The following is a 22,181-nucleotide window of genomic DNA, read 5'->3' on the forward strand; positions in this document are numbered from 1 at the left end:
CTTGCACACACAGAGCAGAGCGAGAGCATCTCATTATTTTGGGCTTTCAATTTCTATTACAGCTAAGATGTTTTGGAGTCTGCTGTACACATTCTTATCCTGGTGAATGTTCTCAAGAAATTACATCAATATAGTGTAAATGCTCATGTGTGTCTCTCTCTTCTACTTTAGTTTTCCCTTACACCAGTGAGTACAATCAGCTAAATGACTTTCAAGGTATTTTCCTTAAACAATCTCCTTTTTCCTTATTTGTATAGCTTTGAATTTTATCCAACTTCAATTATTTTTGTTTAATATATACAGAGAACAGAATCAGATAAATTAAAGATCTCTCTGAGACTACCAACTATTTCAAAAGGTGCTGACAATTCAAAACAGTGAGAGCACAGAAGAAAAGTCACACTTTCCTAAACTCTAACTCTTAGTACCAAATGTCTGGTAAGATTTAAGGGGTGGGGGGGGGGGGTGTGTGTGGGGGGGGGGGATAAAAAGAGGAAAAATAGAAGGAAAAGTACCTCAAAGAGAAAAATGCACTAACTGACAAACTCAACAGTTAAGGACTTCAAAATGAAAAAACTTGGTTCCTGCTCACAGATCTTGCTTCCTACACATCTCAGGGATAACTAAATTAATTTTACTGTGGGCTAACTGATTTGACAGTGGCCTGGCATGCTATGATTCTCATCATCTGCCTTATATTGGCTTGGAGTTATTTTGCAGCTGGGAGGAGAATCTAGTCACTTTGCTTGTGCAGGTGACAGCTGAGTCACTAAGACAATTTGTAGGTACACTGGCATAAGACAGTAACAATATTTCTGCTGAGATCTGGAAAACAGAGGGAACACTTAGTGATAGAATACAAGTGAAGTCTACATGGGTTCTTACCTCAGACAGAAGGATATCAGGGAAAAGACTCCACTTATTTTTCCAGTGAAGTATCAGAGAAAATGGAGAATAAGACAGTTCTAACTTAGAAACTCAGAAGATTGCCAAGCTCTAGGAACACAACTGAAATTAAGAACAGAGGATAAGTACCTCATGGAAGAAAATTAAATATAAGACAGTATCAATTACATTTTCAGAAACAGCATTGAAAGTAATTTATAAAATGGGCACCCTGGAACACCAACAAACACAACTCTGCAGATTGTCAAAGGACAATTAAGCACTTGAACACAAGTACACATATACATCTAACAAACTGGTGACAACTTAAAAATCTCATTCTTTCTTGGCCATTAGGCTGCCCAGAATTAGCTAAATTAAATTCTCTTGTCTGATTTAATTTCCCAAAGGACAGAAATACTACCCAAATTGTCAAAAGTTATAAGTCTCAACATGTAGAAAGGTTTCTGCAAACAAAGGACTCCAGCCTGGCCAGCTTTAGACTCATGAGAGGTTTTGCACTAGTGGCAAACTTGGTTTCACAAGCCATCTTCAAAAGCAGAATAATTTCAAAGAAATACATGTTGAGTGTATTGTTCAGATGACCACCTCAGCTGCAGAAGGGCCATGATTGCCCTTTAGAACCATGGATCAGAGAGAAAGTGGTCCATGATCTCCATCTCCATCATATTGGTACAATATGAAGCAAAATTAGAATATAATTTGGAAATAGATATGGAAGAACTTCGTTCTAGAGATTAGACCAGAAAGCACCCAGTGCACGTGGAAACTTAGAACTGTGTGGAAAAAATGCCAATCTTTTTCCTTTTCATTTTTTCCAAGTCACCTACAGCTTTCTTTTATTGAATTAAACACAAAAGACAAAACTACAAATTTTTAAGCCATCTTTCTGAACATTGAGAATTTTATTTCAAAGGCCTTGTGACAAATCTTTCCCTAAGTGTGGCCAAATATATTCTATATTGAGCTGTGCTTGGTGGCTCTTTGAAAATCAATTCAATTCAAAATGAACTGTGATGGCAAGAAATGTCCAGCACTCTGTTGTTGTGCAGAAGTTCTTCCAAACCATTCTGGATACAAAACACCACTGCCAAGCATGGAAACTTCATTGCCATTTCTCTTCATGTATCTGTGCCTCCAGTTTCCGGTGTGATAAAATCTAACATTCATAGAATCATAGAATCAACCAGGTTGGAAGAGACCTCCAGGATCATCCAGGCCAACCTAGCACCCAGCCCTATCCAGTCAACTACACCATGGCACTAAGTGCCTCATCCAGGCTTTTCTTGAAGACCTCAAGGCACGGTGCCTCCACCACCTCCCTGGGCAGCTCATTCCAATGCCAATCACTCTCTCTGGGAAGAACTTCCTCCTCACATCCAGCCTATACTTCCCCTGGCACAACTTGAGACTGTCCCCCCTTGTTCTGTTGCTGGTTGTCTGGGAGAAGAGACCAACCCCCACCTGGCTACAGCCTCACTTCACTTAGCTGTAGACAGCAATGAGGTCACCCCTGAGTCTCCTCTTCTCCAGGCTAAACAGTCATGAATGTTAATCTCATTTCCAATAACAGAAAAGAGATGAACATCATCAGACAGCTTCCTGTGGCTTTTTTTTTTTTTTCTTTTTTTTGTAGTGGTGATGAAGGAACCCTAAAAACCAATAATGCCCTTATTTTCCCAAGGATTGGGACAATCTCAAATGAGACACACTTATAGAGCTGAACTGGTGCTCTTTCTTGTTGTGCATGGTTAGCAGTGCAACTCTTTCCACTCAACACAATCCTGCTGTGCTGCACTCAGCAGTATCAGTTCTATAAGGATAAAAAACATCTAAAGCTTAGTTGCCAGTAGCTGCCATTTCCTTACTCTTTGTGGTCAATACCATTTAGTCAGAACATATATATATAATGCTCTGTGTTTTGCATACAATATGTAACACCTGTTTTTAAAAAATAACAAAATTACCTATATTTTGGCATTTTAAAATACCTTAATTGTTCCTTTGACTTTTTTCATGTTGGAGATGTGAGAATTAGCAATGAGTACACCACTAATCCTTTTGCTTTCAGAACAACATAATAAAGAATTCTATATGCTTGTATAAAAAATGCTGAATAGATTGACTGTGTAGCTGGATTTACTGAAAAACAAAACCAGCATATGTGGCTGGGAATCTGTTTAATACTCTTTGTGAGCCAGAACACATATGAGCAGGCCATATTGCACATGCATAGCAAGTACGATATGAACAGGTACTTGATTATCTGCAGCACAGAAGCCTGCAATTCAGAAGAAAATGAGGCAGAGGCTACTGGTGCTCTGTTGAATTTACTCTCAAAGAAACAGAGCTAAGACTTGGGGTTAAATATGTCCTGTTCTTGAGCTTTGTTAAGCAGGCATACAGAAGGCAGTCAAAGAAGGACTAAAACCCAGTCCCTTTTCCTCTTCAGCTGTGCATAAAAGATGGCAATCACACCAGTGGAGAACACTTGCAGCTGATTCAGCTCGTTCGTCATCCCTCTTTTGGACTTATACCCAATTCTCATTGAAGTCAAGGGAATATTTCCTTTGCCTTTTGTGTTGGAGTGGATTGAGTGTTTCAAAGTTTCCTGGGAAAGCAAAGAGCTCTCCTATTGCTAGCAAAAGCTGAAAATGCTCTTTCCTCAAACAGCAAAAATGCTAAAGCATGTCAGACATCTCAAAGCAGTCTGGCAGAACTGCTATTACTTTCCCACAGCATGCTGCACCTGGAGAGAAGCCACAGTAAAATGAGAAGTGCTTATCCCTCCCAAACATACAGCACCATCTATTATACTTTGTGTAAAGCGAAGCAATTCTCTCTTTTCTAGCTGCAGAAGAGCAGTAAGGCAGAGCTCTCTGGTGGCTTCTATGAGCAGAAACTGTGGGGATACTTGTTTAAAAAAAGCCATTAGTCTTTATTTAAGGCAACTGTTTGCAAAGCTCTGTTTCTTTGAATAAATCTAGGAAGAAGGAGTTTCTCTTGCATAGTATTCCTTTCACACATGTCTCGAAATAGTATTCATTTTTCCTTTGGAGCACACTAAAATTTCTTTGCTATCACAGAGTACTTACAAACCTCTTTCACTGCTCAGTTCAGCTGCTCTCTTGACTTTACACAGCCAATATCTTTCCTTAGCCAACTTGTTACTTAAATGCATGAGGTGGGTCCTGCTTTCCCCATCAATCCCAGGCTACATATCAACAATACCAAAAAGAAATCAATAGAAAAAGCAATGTGGAGATCTCCAGTTATGCTTTTGGTGCATTTTTCCTTCAAAGCTAATATCGTGCATGTGGAATTACTTTTTCTGACTGACAAAATTTGCTTTTTTTCCTCAGACAAGGCTTCTATTTTTTTTTTTCCCTCTCCACACAGCAATTCTAAAGCTCTCACAGAGCATTTGTGAATATCTCTGTTCCTGTCAAGGGCTTTCATCTGCACTAGTGTATCATCTAGGCATGATCAACATGCCAGCAGAGACTTGCAGAAAGTATCCTTTCCATTAACCTTTTAAAAGTGACAATCACATTGCGCAAATTGAAATCCATCATTTCAGATTGCTGCAGGATTGTTTCTGAGACAAAAGCTTCTTCCCTACTCTTTGGATCCACTTCTGACAATGTGCCCTTTATGATCCCTTCTGGAAAGCAGCTATATCTGTAACTACCTTGACCTTATTAATTTATGTCATTTTCTGTAGTTTACACCAAATCTGGTGCTGTTATTTTTCTCAGCTCACAGTTAGATATTCTCCTGTCTTATGTGTGACTTGAGAAACATTTCTCCATGACACTTCTTTCTCCACTCCTGCTAATAGGAAATATGGCTTTGAAGTGGTTGTTTCCTGTTGTGCTACACCAACATCCTTGTGGATAGGTTGATGTTGTGGAGGCAGGGAACTAATGTAGCTGAGTCAGGAAATACATAAAAATAGAATTATTTTATTTTCCTGGAACTCCACCCCCAAAACTATACATAAAAATTAAATTAGTTTAATTAGCAGACTAAGTTCAATTGGGAATATCTTACAAAGGATGTTATAGATAAATTTGGCTGTTTAGGAAGTCAGGAAATGGAAAAGGCTGAGCTATAAACACAGCTTTACCCTAATATCAATCAGGCTGAGCAGATTAAGGGAAAACCTACTCACGGATGTGGGATAGGCACTCGGCAAAGATCCCTTGCTGGATTCTTTCTGCAGGAGCAGCCTGTCACATTACTGGCAATGTCCAACAATAAGAGATCCATGCCACAGAAGTCCAAGACGAGTCACAGAATCACCAAACTCAGAAGTGTCTTGAGCACTTCTTCCTGAGTGGGATGGTCATGGGATGCTGCTGCTCTCACAACAGCGGAGGGGGGGAGAGCCCAAAACTGATAGAGTCTCCTGCCCAGGAGGCAGCCAGTAATTAACTACTAAGAGGGTCTGAGTGAGAGTGGTCCTGGTGCTGCTGTGTCTCTCTTTCAAAGGACCTGAGGCTCATTAAGCCTGCCAGCTTGCACAAAAGAGTGCAATGTGGGGAGACTAGTCCAAAGCAGGGATGGTCCAGTCACAGCAGGAGCTTGTCCTTTGCAGTGCCAGGGAAGTATCAAGGCGGGAAGCACCCCAAGGCAGGAAGAAACTCCTATTTATTTTTTCTCTAGACAATATGTCCATATACCATTACTAGGCATGAAAACACAGCCAATCACCAGCCTCATTTCAGTGCAGGCATTTGCACTAGTCACCCCACATGCCAGAAGCATCCTTTGCTCCCCCTCTTCGAGCTTGCAGGGCTGGAGGGGGAAACAGATTTCTGCACCTTTCCTCTCCCATTCAAACCATGGAGTGAGAGGAATTTGAGGCATCCAGGACAGTTGGCAAGAATTTTTGTTTTTTGTTTTTTCTCGCCCATTCTAGACTGAAGTGGTTCAGCAAAGAAAGAATGTCTTGTCTCAGAGGACATACCATCTCCAAATTCAATTCAATAGCATAATATTAAGGGTTGGCAGGAAAGACATCCTTAAATATGAGTTTGTCATTGCTATCTTAGAAAACAATGCTATGGAATCTAACTCAGATATTGAAATAGAAATGAAACAGAAATGACTGATGTTTGATAAGGATGAAAATAACATGGCTTGGAGCCTGTCATTCTAAGTTTTGGCTAGCTAAGACCTAGAAGGGGAAAAAAAGGTGGGGGGGGCTACAAACACTTGTAGAGTACTTCTGAAGATTCGTACATAGTTGAGAGCTTCAAGATAAAAATAACTAGTAAGCCCATTTGTAGGTTATTTGCTTGACCTAAGCCTGTGTATGTGAACGTCAAAGATGTTCAAATGTCTGGAAAAAGATGAAGAAACTGAGACATGCAACTGCCAACTAGTCCTGAAATACACACACTTGGAAGGCTTGGGGAAATGCATAGTATTCCTGTGTGGCACTACTCAGGTCAGAAAAATAATTGAGAACAGCAGAAAGGATTGGCAGAATAAACACAAGCTTTCCAGAAATAGAAGATACTACAGAAATCCTGACCGCATCAGAACTCGCCAGAACAAGCCACAACTGAGCTGCTAAAATGAGTCACAATGCTACGCCTAGGCACAAGTAACGCCTTTACTGCAGCGGGTGTAAAGTCTCTTTTCTCATGCTGAATCTTCCTAACGAGCTGGGGCAGAACAGAATGACCCAGAGGACAAGGAAAAAGCTACTCTCATAGTAGGAGAAGGCCTCTGACAAGCTAAAGAACTGCTTTCCACTTAATAGAGCATATACTGAATTTCTATAAAGACTGGCTGGCTCTTACATGCCAGTCAAATGCCTGGATGTCTCCAGAGGAAACCCAAATATGCAGTGAAGCCTTTCAATGACAATTATTTGTTTTAAGTTCATGATCCTTTCCCAAATAAACATGACTTTTTTTTTTTTTTTTCAGAAGAAAGATAGTTTTAGCTTGAGGACATGAACTGAAGTGAGGAGAACAGTTAATGACCCCTATGAAACCTCCCTTTCCCCAGATGAAGCTGAGAATGAAACCAGTCTTCATTCTCTTGTGGATTAACTGTGGTTTCTAAATCACTGTCACAAACTGGGTAAGCAGGGCAAAAATCCTTTCTGGAATATACAATAACTGGCCCCTTTCAGAAGACTGAAGTACTGCTTCTGAATTTCTTCCTGTTCACGTTAAGAACCAAGGCTAATGCTTTGTGGTTTGGAGAGAATGGAAAGCCTGAGGGTAGTGATAGCTTTTGCCAGCAACAGCTTCAGTTCTCAACAAAAAAAACCACAAACAAAGAAACAAACAAAAAAAACACTAAAAACCCCATAAAAATTCTCAGCCCAAAAGGAATTTTTACACTTTTATACTTTGAAATGGAGAGTGATTACCTTCTGAAACTTGTTTGATAGTACTTGACTGAAAGTGGTGTTTTGGGATGTCAATGTGCAAAAAAATTTTAGCACAGATGCTATGTATGTAGCTCCTTAGCCAAAATTTACAGCTATATTTGTTATGCTATTTTATTTGTTTGTTTTTTTTTTTTCAGAGTGTCACTATTTTAACCTCTATCAAAATATTGAGTTCTACAATGGTATAGAATCATAGAATCATAGAATCAACCAGGTTGGAAGAGACCTCCAAGATCATCCAGTCCAACCTAGCACCCAGCCCTAGCCAGTCAACTAGACCATGGCACTAAGTGCCTCAGCCAGGCTTTTCTTGAAGACCCCCAGGGACGGTGCCTCCACCACCTCCCTGGGCAGCCCATTCCAATGGGAAATCACTCTCTCTGTGAAGAACTTCTTCCTAACATCCAGCCTATACCTACCCTGGCACAACTTGAGACTGTGTCCCCTTGTTCTATTGCTGGTTACCTGGGAGAAGAGGCCAACCCCCACCTGGCTACAATGCCCCTTCAGGTAGTTGTAGACAGTAATAAGATCACCCCTGAGCCTCCTCTTCTCCAGGCTAAACAGGCCCAGTTCCCTCAACCTCTCCTCATAGGGTTTGTGCTCCAGGCCCCTCACCAGCTTCGTTGCCCTTCTCTGGACATGTTCCAGCACCTCAACATCCTTCTTGAATTGAGGGGCCCAGAACTGGACACAGTACTCAAGGGGTGGCCTGACCAGTGCTGAGTACAGGGGAAGAATAACCTCCCTTGTCCTACTGGCCACACTGTTCCTGATGCAGGCCAGGATGCCATTGGCTCTCTTGGCCACCTGGGCACACTGCTGCCTCATCTTCAGCTTACTATCTATCAGTACCTCCAGGTCCCTTTCCTCCTGGCTGCTCTCCAGCCACTCCATCCCCAGCCTATAGCGCTGCTTGGGGTTGTTGTGGCCGAAGTGCAGAACCCAGCAACTTGGCCTTCTTAAATCTCATCCCATTGGTCTCTGCCCACCCATCCAGCCTGTCCAGGTCCCTCTGCAGGGCTCTCCTACCTTCCAACAGATCAACACCTGCTCCTAGCTTGGTGTCATCTGCAAACTTACTGATGCTGGACTCAATGCCCTTGTCCAGATCATCAATAAAGATATTGAACAGGACTGGGCCCAGCACTGATCCTTGGGGAACACCACTTGTGACTGGCTGCCAACTGGATGTGGCACCATTCACCACCACTCTCTGAGCTCTGCCATCCAGCCAGTTCTTGATCCAGCACAGAGTGAATCTGTCCAAACCATGAGCTGCCAGCTTGGCTAGGAGCTTCTTGTGGCAGACAGTGTCAAAGGCTTTGCTGAAGTCCAAGTAGACTACATCCACAGCCTTCTCCACATTCACCAGGCGGGTAACCTGATCATAAAAGGAGATCAGGTTGGTGAGACAGGACCTGCCCTTCCTAAACCCATGCTGGCTGGGCCTGATCCCTTGGCTATCCTGCAGGTGCGTTGTGATGGCACCCAAGATGACCTGTTCCATGACCTTGCCTGGCACTGAGGTCAGGCTCACAGGTCTGTAGTTTTCTGGCTCCTCCTTACGACCCTTCTTGTGTATGGGAATCACATTGGCCAGCTTCCAGTCTCTGGGGACCTCTCCAGTGAGCCAGGACTGCTGATAAATGATGGAGAGTGGCTTGGCCAGCTCAGCTGCCAGCTCTCTCAGCACCCTAGGGTGGATCCCATCCGGTCCCATGGACTTGTGAGGATCCAAGTGACTCAGCAGATCCCTTACTGCTTCCTCATGGATTAGAGGGGGACTGTACTGGTCCCTGACTCCATCCACCACTTCAGGAGTCCAGCTGTCCTGGAGACAACCTGTCCCACTAGTGAAGATTGAGGCAAAGAAGGTTTTAAGCACCTCTGCCTTTTCCTCATCCTTTGTCACTATGTTTCCATCTCTATCTAGTAAGGACTGGAGGTTGTACAGTTGCTCTGGAGTCCTGTATGCCCCAAAATTCCTCTCACTCCGTGGTTTGAATGAGAGAGGAAAGGCACAAAAAACCTGTTTCCCCTCCTCTCCCTGCAGGCATGAAGGGGGGGGGGAGCAAAAGGGCCTTCCAGCACAAGGAGTGACCCCCGCAGATGCCCGTGCTGGAATTGGGCTGGTGTTTTATCAGGGAGTGTAATTATAGGAAATGGTTGGCAGTTTTAAACTGAAAGAAGCTAGATTTAGATCCAGTATTAGGAAGAAATTGTTTACTATAAGGATGGTGGCACACTGGAACACATTGCCCATAAAAATTGTGGATGCTCCCTCCATTGATGCATTCAAGGCCAGATTGGACAGAGTTTTGAGTGACCTGACCTAGTGGAAGGTGTCCCCGCTCATAGCAGGGAAGATGTAACTAGGTTATCTTAAAGTCCCTTCCAACCCAAACCATTCTTTGATTCTATTCTTTGAGTATGTGACCAGCTAACCACATATAGATTCACTATAACTGCAAGTTATTTTCTCTATGGTGGTAAACACTTCCAGTTGCTAAGTGAACCATGAGACGTTGAGTCAGACTATACAATCTCTACATATAAATAACCAAAATCATCACTGCCTTGGTGTAGATAATCCAACATTACCCAGAAATGTGTGAGATCTCAAAGAGCGAACAGAATCATAGAATCATTTTGATTGGAAAGGATCTTTAAGACCACTGAGTCCAGTCTATCTAACTCTGCTAAGCCTGGTGCTAAGCATGCTCAAGCATGCCCAGAGAAGGGCCACGAGGATGATCAGAGGGATGGTGCACCTCTCCTGTGAGGACAGACTGAAAGAGTTGGGGCTGTTCAATCTGGAGAAGAGGAGGCTCTCAGGTGACCTTATTGTGGCCTTCCAGTATCTGAAGAGGGCCTACAAAAAAGCTGGAGAAGGACTTTTTAGGCTACCAGTTGGTGACAGGAGTAGGGGGAATGGAGCAAAGCTGGAGGTGGAGAGATTCAGACTGGATGTGAGGAAGAAGTTCTTCACCATGAGAGTGGTGAGAGCCTGGAATGGGTTGCTCAGGAAAGTTGTTGAGGCCTCATCCCTGGAGGTGTTTAAGGCCAGGCTGGATGAGGCTCTGACCAGCCTGCTCTAGGGTAGGGTGCCCCTGGCCATGGCAGGTGGGTTGGAACTAGATGATTCTTGTTTTCCCTTCCAACCTTGACTGATTCTATGATTCCAAACCATGTTACTTAACACCACATCTGTGCATCTTTTAAACACTTCCAGTGATGGGGATTCAACCACATCCCTGGGGAGCTTATTCCAGTGTTTAGTAACTCCTTGGTGAAGAAGTTTCTTTTAATGTCCAATCTAAACCTCTCCTGGTACAATCTGAACACATTTCCCCTTATACTATCACTTGGTACTAGAGAGAAGATACCAGCACCCACCTAGCTACAACCTCATTTCACAGAGATTTGTAGAGAGACATGAGGTCTCCCCTCAGTTTTCTTTTCCCCATTCCTTCAGCTACTCCTCATAAGGCAAATTCTCCACATCCTTCACCAACATTGTTGTCCTTCTCTGAATCCACTCCAGGACCTCAATGCCTTTCTTAGGGTAAGCGTCCCAAAACTAAATGTGGTACTCAAGATGCTGAGCACAACCACTTCCTGCTGACCTTCCTATTTCTGATGCAGGGCAGGCTGCTGTTTGCCTCCTTGGCCACTTGCACACACTGCTGACTTGTGTTCAGACAGTTGTCAATCAATGCTCCCAGATCTTTTCATGCTGTGTCATGGTAGGCCTGATAGGCCCAAAATAGGGTTATTCATGTCCTGCCTTGCCTAGGCATGTTTTTCTGTTCCACCATACAGGCAAGCACGGGAACCAGACACAAAAGAACCTGGAGCCACTGAGTCTGGGCTGCCCAGGGTCCTGTGGTGTAAGGTACCCACACTTAGCTTGTGCCTGCCTAGTGCAAGGCCTGTGCTTTTCCCAAATTGGGGAAAAGTGAACCTGTGGCTTTGCCTAATATGGTATGTTTTGGCTAACTGCCATCCTGATTGGCTATTCTGTGTCCAAAGGGCAATTAATCTCTGCCCACACTGATAGAGGGAGATAACGCAGGTGAACAACCTGCCTTTGCTCCCCTGCTTTGCTTCCCTGCTCTTTGCCTGCTCTCTCTGCTGTGCCCAGCCCTGCTGCTATTGCACACTGCCTTATTGCTTGCCTGGTGAACTCCACTGCCACGAGTTACCAGGAGCAGACCCTGGATGCCAGCACGTGATCAGCCTGTGTGGCCAGCATGACATTGTGCTGAGACTGCACAACATCTGCCTTCTGCACCTGAAGGTCCTGCCTAGAATCCCTGCACATATACATAGATCATCCAGATGAAGCCAGGAGAACAAGGTCAGAGATTGTCTGTGTCCTTTCCCCAGAAGCTGGGAAGATTCAAGTCTCAACGTCTGACAAGACAGTGCCTTGAAAGCATTTGGGCACTGTTTGGACTGTGGCTAGCCCCCCGTGAGGGTGATAATAAATTTGTGAGTAAATGCTTACATGTCTCTTTGTAATTCTCCATTGTCTTCTGCCATAGAGCAGAAAGAGTTCCTTGAGCCCATCTACTGGGCAAGTGGCATATTGACCGCAAGCAGCATTTGACAGAGGGAATCTTTTCCAGTTCAATTAATGTTTATATATTTTGCTGGTTATAACTAGATCTAGATATTATCCATAGAATGTTTCCATGACTGTGTAAGAACTGAAATATTATTAAAATTAGTGGCTGTGGGTGGCAAGAGTTCTGAAGAGCAAAATTAATAAAAAATATTAAATTTGGAAAAATATCATAGAATCAACCAGGTTGGAAGAGACCTCCAAGATCATCCAGTCCAACCTAGCACCCAGCCCTAGCCAGTCATCTAGATCATCTTGCATCAATTAATTTTCCCTCCACAACAGCTGAGCAACTTTCCAGTCACTCTTCCCAAGCATGTAGCACCACAAGGAAAGAGAAACTGAAGTTGTTTTTTTATCCTCACTGCTCACAAGAGTGCACGTCCTGCAATGGCAGGCATTGCCTCCCAGCATCTGGGATGTACATCTGCAAAGATTAAACTCATCAAATGGTCCTGGCTGAATAAAATATTTAACATAACTCTTTTAAAAAGTCCTTAAGTATTTTACTGCATAGATTTAACATGGGGCCAGGTATTTTTCTAAATCCAGCTGAGACAGCTGACTCCTCTATGAGCCAGTTTGATCTCAGGGGCCCTATGTGTTTCAGCTTTCTCTGAATGCAGTGGGGAAATGAGTTTCTCATCTCTAAACAGTTCCCAAGAAAGCAATTCACACATTGGATCTCACACTATAATATCTTCCCCCCCACCTGGCCCCATACTGTGGTAGAATTAATGTATTGGATGTGAAAAATTGAACTGCCCACCCCAGTTAGCATTTTCAGTCTCAGATTCTGTCCCACATTCATGACTTAGCTCTGTGGAGAGATAAACACTCCTGTTTCAAGAAGAGCCCGAAGATTTCTGAAGTCTATTTTGAGACACAAATGAAAGTCCACCATTGCAGAAGGTATGACTGAAGCCTTTTGGTTTGAGTTGCTCAGAAATGTTTTGGTTTTTTTTTTCAATTGTACATCAATGCTGAATAAAGTCCAATAAAAAGGAACCATTTTAACAATCTTTTCTTAACACTCTTCAAATGCCCTTTTTTTTGTTTACCTGAACTACACTCTGAGATTTTACTTTTTTTTCAAAGATAATATCTTATCAAGATAAGAGGATTTTGATAAAAACATTTACCAGATAGTCTCTGTTTCTGGGAATAATCACAGAAACTTTTGGCAGGATTAAATAAAAGGGTATTAAACGCCTTTGGATCTGTAATAATAGCTTAACAATAAATGGTAGAGCAGTCTTGCATTTGATCTAATAATATCAAACCTACCACATTTGTATTTTTAAGACAGACAGCAGGAGCTGTTTTAAAGAACTTTTACCAACTGTGCTCCCATGTAGTGGGTGATCCTTTGTTTTGCAGGCATGGCTCAGTTGTCATAAGCGACAGAGAGGCTCACATGCAATGAGATCACTGAGATGGCAAGTTTCCAAGCATTTTTCTCACCAGGTGAGGGCAGTCATATTCCTTAATTAAAAGCAAGCAGCTGTCACCTTGGGAGAAAACCAGATTGGCCACCCACGCTTATAACCAGAGGGATCCTACTTGGACTGAGCTTTGTGTATAACAGAGGGGAAAAAAAAGCTGAAATAAAGAAAGGGAAGGCAATATTTCATGAGCACAATTTTCTTGTGGCTTTTTTGTCTCATAGCCTGTCTTACATGAACATCAGTTGCTATCATCTTGGCGGAAGCGGGGGCACGGGGATAATATACATATTTATGTGCAAAATAGATGGGGAAATGCAGTTATCTTTGTCCTGATGCAGTGGAAGACTAACATCTACATATCAATAGCAAAAAATTTGATGCAGTTCTCAGTAGTGTCATTTCAGAGAAACTCAAGGAGATGGGGGAGTTTTCAAGCCTGTTTTCTTGTGGCACTGGCTTGCTTTTTTCCTACTTGCAAACAAGAGGCAAAATTGAACAGCACAGACGAGGATGAGTCAGAGCATACTCACCTGGGCCAGAGAACCATATTGTGCTCTGAACGAGGGCAGTCAAACTCACTTTTGCCTCTGCTGGAGGAGAGAAATGCTTCACTTGTTGCGGTATCTTCACAAGCATTTAAAGGCAGCTCTTGCAGTCTTCTAGCTAGGTTAACTTCTCCAGAGCCAGCACTGAGCCCTTCTGGTTCCATGGAGAATAGGAGGGATGGGATCAATGTATGCAATCACTGTTTGCTGCAAACTGTGTGTACTGATCTTTGAGCTCTCCTCAGCTATGTGGCCCATGCAACTGCTTGGGCTGCTGAACAAAATGGACTACTAACATCTTTGTCCTCAACTTCATCAGAATGAATTAATTTTGAAAGAAGCCCAATATCTAAGAGTTATACACCCTGCACTTTTCTAAACATGCTTTGGCTAATTACCAGAGACTTGACCTGGAAGAGGGCCAGATGGTCAATGGTGCCTTTTGCTTCCTTTGGGTTTCCTCAGCAAACCTGTCATAGGAATGCAAACCAGGACACTGGCTCTGGGCTGACAAAGGCATTATGAGCTTGCATCTGCTTCCAGGGCTGCTAGTACAATGTCTACAGTACAACAGAACTGTAGGTTTGTTGTAGGTTTCAGTCATCACTCTTACACTCTCCTTGTAGGAGTAATTTGGACAATCAACTGAGCCTAAAACCAGGCCCATTTACTCATCAGATATTCAAAGGATTTTCTGCCCCAAATTCTTATTAATATTTCCTTTAGTCCTCAAGTTACAGGATGTTATCTAATACATGCCCAGTGCATGCATAATAATGAGAGAAATCCATCCTGCAACAGAAAGATCACTGTTAGAAATTCATTATACAATGAATAACTGTCATTGCATGTAGCTACCTTTCACCTAAGAGGGTAGAGTTAAATTCAATACACCTTCCACAGAATAGTGATTACTCGTGTTGATGCAACACAGTAACAAAAGAATTCAAAAAGGGAGTTCCCAGACAAGTCAATAATGGAATCCTTTCACATCTTTGCATTTCAGTCTATGAGGAACTACATAAATCCCTTTTGAAAGCCGAACCAAACAAGTGGCATATGAGCTGCTTTTAAATCGGGGAGGGGGCAATTGAGAGGACTCTTTCTGTCACTTTGGACAACTCTTTGTTTCTCAGTGGGATAACTGAAAAAAAACATCTCTTCTTTCTGTGTATATCTGTATCCTTTGGGATGTTTCATGCTACTGTCATATGTAACTCTTATTTGTGTGGGTTTAGTTTCTTAAAGTCTTATAATAAGCAGATTTCCATGAAATTGCTTTTTCTTAGTGACATTGTATTCAAAGAATCATCTATCAGCCATAGGCATGATGCACCTTTATCAAGGCTAAGCAGACATTATCCTTAATTTCCTACTCCTTTAAATAAGACTGTGTCATGACATTTAAACTGTTCAGATAAATCAGATTTTTTTTTTTTCTTCCCACTTTTCTTTGTCAGGAAATTTTCAAAGTTCTGCCTTGCATGGCAGCTGCACATTGCAAAACTTATTGAGCCAGAGCATCTGAAAATACTAACATTTAAGAGACAGTTTTTCTTCTGAGGAGAGCATTTTCTTTTCATTAATTTTATGAATTCTGGTGAAACCTGCAATATTTGAGCTTTAAAAAAAAAAGGGATCTACAGAGCTAACTACTGTATTCCCATTTCCACATGCTCTAAAATGTTATGAAAGCTGTTACAGGTTTTAATCTTTTTAAATGTTTCCCACATTCCTGAGAGTGCTGAGGGAGCCTACACATTTGGGCTCATTTACAAGCAAATCATAACAGCAAAGAGACAGATTTGCATCCTTTGTTATCTTGCACAATGACTCCTTGCTTCCCCTTCTTGATCTAGAGGTAAAATGTCTTTGAAATACCAATCTTCCCATTCCATTTGAGACAATATATGGTCTGCCTTGTAGATGTGTTTACAAGAATAGCCAAAGGTCATTTCTGGAGAGCAAAACCTGAGCTTCATCTATCAGAAACACTACATACAAAGGTGGAATTTGAGGGTAATAACGAAGGAGAAATTTGAGGAAAATATGACCTGCTGTTGGTACTTATTCTCCTTCTTCTGGTGACATAGCACACCATCTGCAGCCCTACAATCACCTTTACAGCAACTAAATGCTCCAGAAAGAGGACTAAGTTTAGGTGATGAATAAGCAACGTGAGCAGACCACTTCTGAGCGCTAAAGCTCCTGGCACCTTGCAAGTGTCCCCAGTGAAACGACTTCATATTGTGCAGTACAGTTTTTAACAGAAAGGCTTTATGTATGTTGGAAGGTGTCTAATATGGACTGTTGAACTTCTTTTTGAAATAATTTGTACACGTTAGAAATAGTGCAATTGTAGCAGATGTCTTGAAAGATCATCTTCTAAAGAACAGTGGAAGACATGAGTGACCTTCTCCTGCAGAAGCTTTCTTAATTGCTATGACTTCAGTTGCTGCACTTTCTATTTCTGTTGCACACCAAGAGGTACTGTGATTCAGAGGAATTCCTTACTGCCCAGTTCCTTGTTTTCTTTCTTACACCTGAATTGTTAACAGTAAGTTAGCACAACTTGACTGCTAGTTTCACTATAGTGACTTGGAAAGATGAAAAGGGAATAGGTATAAAAGCTATCTTGCTGCTGCTGCTACTGCAGGTCTGAAATCCATCAGTGCTTTGCTTTGCTCCTCTGGGAAGGAAAAGATGTGCAGATCCTCGTGGAGATGCAAGTATGGAATGGGGAGATGGAAACAGAAGACTTCTTTGCTATTGCTACTTTGCTTTAGTGTTCACTTCTTGATAGGACCAAGTCCTTAGTCACGATTATATCGTCTGGGTGGGGGATGTGAGCAGAACCTTGGTAACTCCAGTCAAAGCAGTTTCATTCCCTCAGATTGAGGAAACTGCCTTTCCATGTTCTTAGTTTGAGTTTCAAGGAGATTCTGCAATTTCACTGCCTGAAGCCAAAGTCCTACTGCACAGCTGAGAAGCTTTCAGCACCTCGTTATTCATTCCAGAGAAACAGACTGGATTTGCTGATGGTTTCATCATGTCATGGTAAATATTTTACTACCACTTTTTCTGTCACTTTCTGCCTGATCACCTTCAGTCCTCATTCGACTAGACGAAGGTACTAGTTTTTGTAGCACCAGCTGCAATGTAGCATTAGTGCTGCATGAGTTGCACTGAAATCCATCTTTGTTTTTTTTTTGCCCAGCATAGACTAAGGCACCCACAGAAACCAAATTAAACCCCCACCTCCTGTGGGCTCCTGCAGTGTTAATCTTCTGTTTCCCTCTCTGATTAGATTTTCTTCAGATGTCTTCAAGTATCTAAAATTCAGTTAAATAGGGTGTCCAAGGAGGTCAGGAAGGCATTTGGCAATCTTTATCAGAGCATAGCTCTATCTCTTCTCCTGCATGCTCACATGTCAGTTACCTCTACAGTGAAGTCACAAAAAGTTACTACAATCATCATCAGATGAGTTGCTGAGTACAAGCAGTTGTGGTGCTTATCAAGTGTAAAGAGGAGTCCTACTCAGCATCTGGAAGGAGAAAGTATCATCTGCCATTTTCTCTCAGCAAGTTCTGAGCAACTCTCACACCAGTTGTTTATACATTCTCTGCTCTTTCCAGTTTAATCTCTATACTTAGCCACTACACCTCCAAAATGTGGCTTCACTGTATACTTGAATTCCACAACAGCAGGAGGAGTTCTGTCTTGATGCTAAAAAGCAGGAGGTCTCTCTGATTAGACCTGCACATAGAGGACATGGGTTTTGGAAATATTCTTTCTTGCCCTTAGCTTTGTCATCAATCCAAACCCAAGGAACTGGAATATGCATTTTAGCAGAGATAAAAATGGTTCATTCATTTCACAGTTCTTCTGCCATGTACTGATGACATCTCACTTGTGATTGGAGAGTGGCATGGGAGAACAGCATACATAACACACAGGTAAACTTCCTTCCTTTCTGTTCAGGCTATGAATGTTGAAATTCAAATGAGAACAAGACAGCAGCTCCCAAAGAGCTGTTTGGAGAAGTGATATGCACTTTGCATGTTCAAACCTGTGGACAGGCACCAGTCTGGAAAGTAGAAACTGTGAGTTCTCCCTAAGGATAGACTTTGCAGTGACCTTTCAAAAGCAACGAGCTGTTTTTCAGGGATGATACTATATCCACATTTTGCTCTCTTCAGTACCTACAGACTGAACTCAGCACAGTGGCAAGCAGAGGAATGCTGAACTGTACTTTTGAATATCCACCTGTCAGTTTGCCTCCAAACCAGCCTGCAAATAAGGTCTTTGTGCATTATACAACCTCCACTCCTTACTAGATGCAGAGGGGAATATAGTAACAAAGGATGAGGAAAAGGCAGAGGTACTTAACACCTTCTTTGCTTCAGTCTTCAATAGTGGGACAGGTTGTCTGCAGGACAACTGGCCTCTGAGCTGGCAGATGGAGCCAGGGAGCAGTATAGTCCACTGTAATCCAGGAAGAAGCAGTAAATGACCTGCTGAGCCACTTGGATCCTCACAGGTCGATGGGACCAGATGAGATCCACCCTAAGGTGCTGAGAGAGCTGGCAGATGAGCTGGCCAAGACACTCTCCATCACTTATCAAAAGTCCTGGCTCAGTGGAGCAGTCCCCAGAGACTGGAAGCTGATGTGATGCCCATCCACAACAAGGGCCAGAAGGAGGAAATAGGAAATTACAGACCTGTCAACTTGACCTTAGTGCCAGACAAGGTCATGGAAGAGGTCATGTTGAGTACCATCACAAAGCACCTACAGGATGGCCAAGGGACCAGGACCAGCCAGCATGGGTTTAGGAGGGGCAGGTCCTGCCTGACCAACCTGATCTCCTTTTACAATCCAGTTACCTGCCTGGTGAATGTGGAGAAGGCTGTGGTTGTAGTCTACTTGGACTTCAGCAAAGCCTTTGACACTGTCTGCCACAACAAGCTCCTGGAAAATCTGGCAGCTCTTGGCTTGGACAGATTCACTCTGGTATGGGTCAAGAACTGGCTGGAAGGCTGGGCCAAAGAGTGTTGTGATGAATGATGCCATATCCAGATGGCAGCCAGTTGCTAGTGGTGTGCCCCAGGGATCAGTGCTGGGCCCAGTCTTTATTGATGATCTGGATCAGGGGCTTGAGTCCAGCATCAGTAAGTTTGCAGATGACACCAAGCTAGGAGCAGGTGTTGATCTGTTGGAGAGTAGGAGAGCCCTGCAGAGGGACCCTGCCAGGCTGGATGGGTGGGCAGAGGCCAATGGGATGCACTTTGGCCACAACAACCCCAAGCAGCGCTACAGGCTGGGGACAGAGTGACTGGAGAGCAACCAGGAAGAAAGGGACCTGGTGGTGCTGGTAGATAGTAGGCTGAAGATGAGCCAGCAGTGTGCCCAGGTGGCCAGGAAAGCCAATGGCATCCTGGCCTGAATCAGGAACAGTGTGGCCAGTAGGACAAGGGAGGTTATCCTTCTCATGTTCTCAACACTGGTCAGGCCACACCTTGAGTACTGTGTCCAGTTCTGGGCTCCTCAGTTCAAGAGAGATGTTGAGGTACTGGAATTTGTCCAAAGAAAGGTGATGATGCTGGTGAGGGGCCTGGAACACAGCCCTGTGAGGAGTAGATGAGGGAGCTGGGGGTGTATAGCCTGGAGAAGAGGGGGCTCAGGGGTGACCTCATTGCTGTCTACAGCCACCTGAAGGGAGGCTGTAGCCAGGTGGGGGTTGGTCTCTTCTCCCAGGCAACCAGCAACAGAACAAGGGAACACAGTCTCAAATTGTGCCAGGGGAAGCATAGGCTGGATGTTAGGAGGAAGTTCTTCCCAGAGAGAGTGATTTGCCATTGGAATGGGCTGCCCAGGGAGGTGGTGGAGTCACCATCCCTGGAGGTGTTGAAGAAAAGCCTGGCTGAGGCACTTAGTGCCTTGGTCTAGTTGATTGGCTACGGCTGGGTGCTAGGTTGGACTGGATGATCTTGGAGGTCTATTCCAATCCAGTTGATTGTATGATGATTCTACAATTGAGCACCTAGTTGTTTTTTCTCTAAGAGCACATCCATACTGCTAATAGCAAGATACATTCCCCTGTATAGTTCTCTACCGACACTTTGACTTTGTTAGGAATGTGCCAGCTTGCAAACATCCTCAATAACAACTTTGATAAAAGCCAGCAGTTCTGACAGCCAGTCTGTCTTCCTTCATTCTCCCACACACCTATATATATCTATAATTTCACACAGAGCAGGAGGGACAGAAAACAATACCTACTAGAATTGCTTGCCCACATCTCTTTGCCACTGGACAAACAGCTTTTTTGCACACAATCTTTAAATATTACCTCCTTTTCATGAAGCTTACAGAGCAATTCTGAGAAAAAAAATATAATATTGAAGGGCTAATCCTTTATTTAGAAAGCCACCAGATATGAATGGTGTGCTAGTTTGAAGCAAGCTGGGATGTTTTGGTAAAAGAACTAGATAACGGGCAGTGAAATGAAAAACAATTGTGTCTACTTCTCTCACAGTCACGCTGAGAACTCTGGGAAGAAGAAAGACTTTTTTCTCCATTTTGTTTCTCACTCTTGCTTTTGCCTTGGACCTGGTCACATCTCATTAACCCTGCTCCTACTAACCTTGCTCCCTAACCTCTTGGCTGCACCTCTTTTCTTCCTGAGAACTGGGGTAAGGTTGAGAGGGACCGGGGGGAGGTGTTGGGGTGGTTTGAGAGCCCCTCCTGGGGACTCAGGTTTCTGGGAGGGGAGTTGTGCTTTCATATCGTTTATCCTTTGTATATTTCTGTATATAATTGTATATAACTGTATATATTGTAAATAGTTGCTTGTAAATTCTGCTAGCTGTAAATAAATTGCTTCATCTATATTCCCAGGGTCCCTCTGAGTTAGCTGGGGCAAATTCAAAAGTGTGGGGGGGGCGGGGTAACCCCCAAACCATCACATTTTTTTAAATGGCGCCCAACGTGGGGCTAGATATTTCAGTGAGTGGAAATTAGCTCTGGGAATTAAGATGAAGCTAATCAAGCAGCTATTGTATTTGGTTGGTGCATTGCTCTGGTCTGGTTTTGTTTTCTTGGCATTTAGTTGGTTAAAAGGTCAAATTGTTGCTTATTTCATTGATCTGGCTTATAATAAGGCTAAAGCTAAGGTTTCAGATATGTTCTGGAGCTGGGGTGATTTTATTCTTGGTTATGCTGGTTTTAATATCTCTGAGAATATTACCAAGGATATTACAGGAGCTCTGGTCAATAATGTGACAATCAATGGAAATTCTGCTTTAAATATGGCTCTAATGAGAGTTATTCAGCCTAAGACAGGAATTCCAACTGTTTGCATAGGTACATGCTCGTGTAAAACTGTTTTTCTTCTCACAATTTTTAATATTTGCCTCATGATTTTAATATTCATATTAATTTTGGCATTATTGGTGAAAAATTCAAAACCAGCTTCTGTAAGAGCTAGGAAAATTTCTGTGTCTCAGAAGCAGTCTCTTTCACAGCAAAACAAGGGAACACAGTTACCAGCTTCCCCCTTGCCAGCCTCTGCCCCTCCTTCTCCGAGTGCTGGGAAGACAGCCAGTGTTCCCGCCACTAACGTAAACAATGATAAGGATAACCAAAACAAGCCGCAGAGTTTAGCAGGAGCCTCAGGAGCACAGGCAAGTACCCAAAATCAGAATGTTCCCAGCAAAAATGATAACACCTCAGGGTTGGCAGGCATCCCAGGAGGACAGGCAAATAATAATACTACTAGTGCTGGTAACGCTAGCCCAGTCAGTCCAAATCCTAATGACACCAGCTCAGCCAATTCGAACCCCCAGCCAGCAGACCAGAATCAGAATCCTCCTGTTAAAAGCAAGGCAGATTTGAACTCACAAGCTCCAAGTCAGACCCCTAAGGATACAAATGCTCCAAGTCAGACCTCCAATAATTCAAATGCTCCAGGTCAGACCCCTAAGGATTCAAATGCTCCAGCAGACACATCCAAGTCTGTTGCTGCTCAGGCCCTTCTGGCACCTGCTAAGGCAAAAGCTAAAACACAGAGTGGTTCACAGGAGGATGTAAGACAGGGGACCTCTGGTGATCAGCAGCAAGAGGAGGAAGAGGAGGCAGTTAGTCTGCGAGACCTTGTAGATGTGCTGAGACAACAATACTCAAGTGAGAGGAGTGCTGTGAGGTTAGCTGCCAAGAGAGAGGATGGTTCCCATGAGTT

At 43.2% G+C, this 22,181-nt stretch overlaps 1 long non-coding RNA gene across 2 annotated transcripts in view; it reads right to left on the minus strand.

The window, feature by feature from the left end:
- Window positions 1–907: 907 nt before the first annotated feature.
- Window positions 908–22,181, minus strand: part of LOC135191455 (uncharacterized) — a 171,678-nt gene continuing 150,404 nt past the window's right edge. The window contains exons 5-6 of one of the 2 annotated variants that reach the window (XR_010308826.1): window positions 13,930–13,989; window positions 908–1,008 (exon numbers count right to left, since the gene is read on the minus strand). This is a non-coding gene — a long non-coding RNA (uncharacterized LOC135191455). The remainder of the gene's footprint in view (window positions 1,009–13,929; window positions 13,990–22,181) is intronic. The other variant, XR_010308836.1, reaches the window with a different exon arrangement.

Source organism: Pogoniulus pusillus, chromosome 1 (genome assembly GCF_015220805.1).
Source record: "Pogoniulus pusillus isolate bPogPus1 chromosome 1, bPogPus1.pri, whole genome shotgun sequence".
Taxonomy (NCBI): domain Eukaryota; kingdom Metazoa; phylum Chordata; class Aves; order Piciformes; family Lybiidae; genus Pogoniulus; species Pogoniulus pusillus.